This window comes from Phacochoerus africanus, chromosome 10 (genome assembly GCF_016906955.1).
Source record: "Phacochoerus africanus isolate WHEZ1 chromosome 10, ROS_Pafr_v1, whole genome shotgun sequence".
Classification (NCBI taxonomy): domain Eukaryota; kingdom Metazoa; phylum Chordata; class Mammalia; order Artiodactyla; family Suidae; genus Phacochoerus; species Phacochoerus africanus.
The window spans coordinates 135,211,626-135,219,255 of NC_062553.1; positions in this window are offsets into that span (position 1 = coordinate 135,211,626).

Sequence of the window (7,630 nt, forward strand, 5' to 3'; positions counted from 1 at the left end):
TTGCGGGTTTGATTCCAGGCCTAGCTCAGTGGGTTAAGGATCCGGCATTGCCATGAGTGGTGGTATAGGTCACAGAGGAGGCTCAGATACCGTGTTGCTGTGGCTGTGGTGTGGGTCACAGATGTGGCTTGGATCTGGCATTTCTGGCTGTGGTGTAGGCTGGCAGTTGTAGCTCCCATTAGACCCCTAGCCTAGGAATCTCCGTATGCCGTGGGTACAGCCCTAAAAAGACAAAAAAAAAGATTACCTGCGTCATGAGGAGGGTCCTAATCTGAAACAAAAGGTGCCTGTATGAGAAGAGACCACGCAGAGGGAGACCCTGTGAAGACACTGGAAGAAGGCATCTACCGGCCAAGGAGGAAGGTCTCAGGAGAAACCAACCCTGACGACACTTCTTTCCTGGACTTCTAGCCTCCAGGACGCTAAGGAAATCGAGTTCTGTTGCTTTAGCCACCCGGTCTGTGGTGCTTTGCTAGGGCAGCCCTGGTAAACCAATGCACCAACTGTACACGTAAAGGCAACTCTCAGCCCCAACACAGCCCAGTAACCATCTTGCTGCCGCCCTCCTGACATCAGGCCCCGTGCAGGCCAGCTGGAAAATGGGTTCCTGATCCCTGAATCCCCGCGCAGGCCCAGGAGCCAGCCTCCTCCTCCTGCACTCCTTGCCCGCATGCACCCCGGAGGATGTTTCCTCTTGCCTGTCCTGGTCAGGTTCAGCCCTCCTCCCCCTGCTTGTCTAGTGTCTACAGACCAGCTGGCAGAGGGCCACCCAGCAGCGTGGTCATCATCCAGTGGGCGGCAACCGCTCCTCCCACAGGTTCAAATCCCAGCTCAAGGACGGGGACCCATTCCAAGTGTGTTTCTTTGTTAGGCACGTTTCTCAACCCTGGGATATCCTTAAGAGTTCTCTTTACCTCTCATAGCCTGCACCTGTTACAGTTACTAATTCTTTATAGTAAACTTTCCCCATTCATGCTGTGCTTGGACTCTCATTGCTGCAGTCTGACTGGTACAGATCAGAATTGGGAGCAGCCCTAAGAGGTAGACCTAAAGAGACGGGATTTGGAAGTTCGTTTGCTGATCCCTTTTGCATCTGAGCCCAGTGTTGAGCTCCTTGCCAGGGGGATGTAGGAAGCTAGTAATCCCTGGTGTGCTGGGACTTCACAATCAAACTCTTACCTGCGGTTGATTTGTAACAAAGACAAACTGAAGCAAAAATCTTGGCATCCCAAGTGGCGGCTGCCCCTGACCGTTAGGGCAGTCAGCAGTGACAGCAGGATGTGGCAGGAGATCCGTGGTCCTGAGTGCACTTGAGTATGTGCAGGGAGCAAATGGCAAACTCTAATCTTGGAACCCTCAGCTCAAGTCACAGCTGGAGAACCAGTAAGCTTCCATGACAGCCTTAAAAGAATCTTTTCCTTTTTCCCAGAGGGCTGGTACTACTGAAAATTAAATTTCATTGTTTGGGTTGCCGAATTAAAACAATGATAGAACTAGTTGTTTTTGAGCCTTTCTTTCCTATGACGGCAGCTTACAAAGTCCAAGCAAATTCACCTTCCTTTGCTTAAATACCTGTGAAAAGCTCGTCAGGGGGGGTATGCGTCTTGAAAGGGGTCTTTCATGCGCCTCGAGACCCAGCCCAGCATTGTGACTAGATGCGTAATTACGGTTAAACCTCAGCATGTTCCCACAGGAGAAATCATTTATGTGCCAAAAGAACTGCCACATTTTTCTAACAGATCTCATCAAAACCTGAGGAACGTGTGTGGGAGTTTATTATTCTAAAGGTGTTAAAACAAGACTAGGGACTGTAACACAAGGTCAGGCCGCATTTACTGATGTGAGTGCACTTACAGGAAAGCTTTCCTGGCATGGTGCGGAGGGAGGAAGGCAAAGGCTTAGGGAGATAAGAAGGTTGGACCCGGTTTATCATGCGTGGTCTGCACATCCGCCTCCCAGTTATGTTCCAGGAAAAGGCCCAGAAGACACCTTCCTTCATGGAGCCACATACATCCTTGGAAAGCCTTGTGGTCGCTCCCTTTTATAGGCTAGGCGTGAGGGCAGAGGGTGTGCCACTGATGTCATAGGGGATGATGGGACCCTGGGGTCGCAGAGGCCAAGTGGCAGCATGTAGCTGTCAAAGGCAAGGTGTGCAGCCACATCCGCTGTAAAGCAGCAGGGACACATCCCCAATCGGAATGCTTTGGCTCACAAAGATCTTTTTCTTTTTTTTTTTTTTTTTTGGTCTTTTTGCTATTTCTTTGGGCCGCTTCTGCGGCATATGGAGGTTCCCAGGCTAGGGGTCTAATCAGAGCTGCAGCCACCGGCCTACGCCAGAGCCACAGCAACGCGGGATCCAAGCCGCGTCTGCAACCTACACCACAGCTCACGGCAACGCCGGATCCTTAACCCACTGAGCAAGGGCAGGGACCGAACCCGCAACCTCATGGTTCCCAGTCGGATTCGTCAACCACTGCGCCACGACGGGAACTCCCCACAAAGATCTTTGGCAGTGGTCACTGATCGGCCTTTTTTCTGTATATTACAGAGAAAACTCTAGGACTCGTAGCCGAAAGCTTCCCTTGAGTTGTCTTTGTGGCAAGTTACTGCCTTTCACTTTGGGTTTCTCGACCAGAACTTACAGACTCAGAGGTCCTTGAATGAAGAGTTTTGCTTATGGCCCATCCTAACCAGAACCTCACAGAGAGAGACCCTCTGGGCCATCATATCTAATAAGGGGCAGGCAGAAGAGGGGTTTGAGTTCCAGCCCCTACTCTTAACCGTTACTCTCTTTTATCTCTACTTGGGGCACGAGGTGATGAAACCGCCCACCTTGGTCTGAGCATGTGAGCCCCGCTGAAGCTCGCCCCGCGCTGTGAGTGCTGAGGGCACACAGGCCGTTCTGGATCCCAAGTGGCAAATCTGTGGTTGGGGGCGGGCGGGGGAAGATTGTGGCTGCTTCTCCTGTTTTCTTCTTTGGGAGGAACAGGCTCCTAGGAACCTGTAAGTTGAGATGCATACCTGGTTCCTGTTTGGTCATGGTGCCGTTGGACTAATAAACTCAGACCTTTCTAGGCTGGCACGTAAGACTTCTCTAACTCCCAGGTAGGGCGACCAAACATCCTGCTTTGCCCAGAAGAAACACAAATGACTTGGGACTTTCTGTGCTGCAACTAGGGAAATCCTGGGAAAAGCAGAACCCTCAAATTCCAGTAATCCAGCCATCATTCCAGCGGCTGCATTGCCTAAGAATACAGAGAGACAGGTGAATTCCTCAGATCTTACCTGATTTTGGCTCCACTTCATGACAGAATCAAGTGGGGTTTTTTTTTTGTTTGTTTGTTTTGGTTTTAGGGCCACACTCTTGGCAAATGGAGGTTCCCAAGCCAGGGGTCGAATTGGAGCTGTAGCTACCAGCCTACACCACAGCCACAGCAATTGCGACCTACAGCACAACTCACGGCCATGCCGGATCCTTAACCCCCTGAGCGAGGTCAAGGATTGAACCTGCGTCCTCATGGATACTAGTCAGATTTGTTTCCACTGCTCCACGATTGGAACTCCAAGTGTGTTTTAATCTATGTGTAATTTTTGATGAGGTGTCCTCCAAATCGTATTCATCTTTTAGCCATTTTATAGATCTTTTAACCGCAGATAGTATGTAGATAAATTTAGTGCATGGGTGGTGTGAAAACTTTTTTAGGCTTTCTTTCAGCAGCTGCCTGCTGCTGACCTTTTTTCTTTAAAAAAATTATTTCACTTCTCTTTTTTAAAATCTCTTTATGCCTTCATATAGAAAGACTGATAATCAGTTAAGTGTCTAAAAGAGAGACAGCTGATAAAGGGCAAAGAAAAGGTAATTTTTTCTATCCCAGAATCACAGTCTTAAGCAACTTAAATTTCAAAACAACCCCAGCAACTCTCTGACCCTGTATCTGCAATTGCCCAGTGGAGAAACAGTGTGTGATGTGCTAAGAATGCTAGTTAAAGTATAAAAGTATGTGTTACTGATTTACTTCTCAAAATAAAAAACCCTAAAATGGATGAGTCAGTCTACAGGTCTGTCTGGAGAAACTTATAGTAGCCAACACCTATTTGGTGCTATTGTGTCCAGGTATTGCTCCAAGCACTTTGCAGCTATTCACTTATTTTATAGGAAGGAAATGGAGGAAGAGGAAGGCTGGGTAATGAGGACAGTGTCACACAGGAGGTGTGTCATGACCTGGGAGTCAGCCCCGCCTTATCCATCCAGAGCCCTTGCTTTAACCACCCGTTGTATTGCCCCTTCACAGGCAGTAACACAATCATGGGCAAAGGAATTGAGAAGGACTCTATCACTGGTTGAAAACTATATTTTGCGCCAAGACTGAAGTAAAAAAATGAGAACCACTTTCCTGGAGTTCCCATTGTGGCGCAACGGAAACGAATCTGACCAGGAACCATGAGGTTGCCCGTTCGATCCTTGGCCTCGCTCAGTGGGTTAAGGATCTGGTGTTGCCATGAGCTGTGGTGTAGGTCACAGATGCGGCTCAGATCCCGAGTGGCTGTGGCTGTGGCTATGGCAAAGGCCAGCAGCTGTAGCTCCGATCCAATCCCTAGCCTGGGAACTTCCATATGCCGTGGGTGTGGCCCTAAAAAGCTAAAATAAAATAAAATAAAAATAATGAAGACCTAGAAAGAGGAAATGAATGTCTCCAACTGGTGTAAGATGAGAGCAGTGTGGAACCCCAAAAAGAGGATCCAAGCCATCACTGAAATACTCCCCTGGGCACAGAGGTGAGCTGTTATGGCCAGTTCCTTAGAGGGGAGGAAGTGGAAATGACATGAGGGCTTTTAGAATTTTGTAAAGGAGTCCCCTTTGTGGCTCAGAGGTTAGCGAATCTGACTAGGAACCATGAGGTTGCAGGTTCCATCCCTGGGCTCGATCAGTGGGTTAAGGATCTGGTGTTGCTGTGAGCTATGGTGTAGGCCACAGACATAGCTCGGCTCCCAAGCTGCTATGGCTGTGGTGTAAGCTGGCAGCTACAGCTCCAATTCCACCCCTAGCCTGGGAACCTACATATGCTGAGAGTGCGGCCCTAAAAAATAGAATTGTGTAAACTGCAGAATGGATTAGTCATTCTTTTTTTTTTTTTTTTTTTTTTTTGCTTTTTAGGGCCACATGCACAGCATATGTAAGTTCCAGGGCTTGGGACTGAATCAGCTGCTGGCCTGCACCACAGCCACAGCAACATGGGATCTGAGCCATATCTGTGACCTATACCATAGCTCGAGGCAGCACCAGATCCTTAACCCACTGAGCAAGGCCAGGGGTCGAACATGCATCCTCATGGTTCCCAGTCGGATTCGCTTCCGCTGCGCCATGACGGGAACTCCGATTTAGTCATTCTTAAATCCCTTTGTTTTCTTCATCATGAGATCCTGAATTACGTATTCTCTCTGGGAATATATATATATTGACAACTGAACAGAATGACCCCTACCTGGTAATTACCATCTTTATTCTGATAGCTAGTTTTCTGTGTTTTGTGTGTATGTGTAATGTGCTCAGTCTGATTCCAGGGCCTGAGCAATGTGATATGCCTGTGTTTGTTAGTTTTAATCTGGAGATTATAATAAGCAAGTGAAATCCCCTTATCGGGAGTTTACTCTCCAGGGCATATTTGAAATGGCTTTGTCAGGTCTTCGTGTTCCAGAATACTTATTACAAGCAGTTCACCTATTTCCATTTCACTGTGCTAAGTGTTAGGCTCACTAGCCAAAGAAAAGGCAGACATAATTTTAATGGGCAAAATGAGCAGTGTTCCAGGGACCTGTTTTAACTACCAGCATTGCAGAGGCACCTCTGCCTCTTGTCTGTGTAGGACTGTGTGGGTGTACGAGCCCTGCAGACCACAGCCTTCTGAGCAGTCTCCGTGGCTCCGGCTGTGGACTGAAACCGAAGATTCTGCTACCTGTTCTCACTATGAGGAGCGAGCCGAACCTGCCTCTAGAATATTTTTGCATCTGCCTTGATCAACTCTTTCATGAAAGATATTTGGCAATATGCCAGTGGTCGTGTCAACTGGTCATCCACCAAAAATAAATCCATTCTGCCCTTCTTCCTAGGTGCATGGCTGCACCAAACTTAGAGCCCACTTGGTGGATAGATATGGCCACATGGCTGTGTTTTGTCTGATGGAATGTCGGAGTATGTGCACTTAGGTTTGGGGGCCTAAGCCTTGAGACCAAGCAGCGAAAGCCTTGGAGGTGATGGAGTATCGGGTGGTTAGAAGGAACCTGAGTGCCCAGGTAACTGCATGGAATAGAGGCCACCTGCTGACTTGAAATGTCCCCTTTAGACTCTTGCCAAACTATTGTCCTGCTGTCGGATCTCTTTGCTGCATCAGCTCTGCCCCACCTCAGCTAACACAGGACCCAGTGGATTGAGCTGAGTTTACGGGAACAGGGTCCTGCTTGCTGATCATGAGGCAGAGCAGAGTGTAATCTGAGGCTTGACTCTGGAGTGACCTGCCAACATTTCATGAATCTTGGGTTCAGCAACTTGAAGTCTCCACCCACCTCTAACTGCTGGAGGCTCTCGCCCAGTAAGGATCTCTCAGTAAGCATCTAACAGTTAACAGTCGGTTCGACTTAGGTCAGTTTGCAACATGCTTAGCTGAGCTCTGGGAGAGAGACAGAAACACCAAGAATAACTCAGGTGTCTGGCTTGGGCACCTGGGGGACAGAATGGCATTTTCTTTTTTCAAATTAGTTTTATTGGAGTAGAGTTGACTTACAGTGTTGTATTCGTTTCAGGTGTACAGCAAAGTGAATCAGTCCTACATAGAAAATCTATTCAATAGTTTGTAATAACCTATGTGGGAAAACGTTTTCCCAGAGAACACTCGTGTCTTCTCCAGTTTCCAGAGGGAAACGCCTCGTAACCCAGGCATTTCATGATTTTACAGAATTTGCTTGGAATCTGGAGGATCCCGAGAGGGGGCCATGGTGCAAGCCAGCACAATGGTATATCCTTAGCCCTGCAGGAAGAGCGCCTGTGCTAAGCGCCCTGCTCTGGAGAGCCCGATTCTGACCTCCTCTGGCTACACGCTCCCACGGGGCAAGGGGTCCGTGGGGCCCAGAAGGCATGCTCACCTGTGTCCTGCACCACTTTCTTCTATACCATGCTCAGGGTGCCTGTGAGCCAGAAACATCTACCCAAACAGCCCCGAGCCTACCTCAGGACTCGCAGAGCCTGCTTGCTGGTTCGGTCCTAGGGCAGACAGCCCAGCTGGAGTCCACAGCCACAGTCCCCAAGGGCCCCAGAGGGACACAGGTTTACAAAGAGGTGTAGGTGTGAGTGGACGTGCAGTTTAGGCTGGCCGCACGTGCACACAGGGCCCTTGCCGTGTGGAGTGAGCCGATGGGTAGGATTGGAAGGGGAGCTGCCTCTAGCCCAGGGTTGGGGGGCCCCGCAGCCAAGCAGCCAGCTGTCTCTCCACGTTCCCTCGTGGAGCCCCGAGGGTCTGAGAAAGCGAAATCTGAAACAACCTTTTCGAGTCATTCTAACCGTGTACTGGTCAGAGGAGGAGGGTCAAGCCTCTTTCACATAATCGCTCATCACCCGACTTAGAGCGTGTCAGTATTT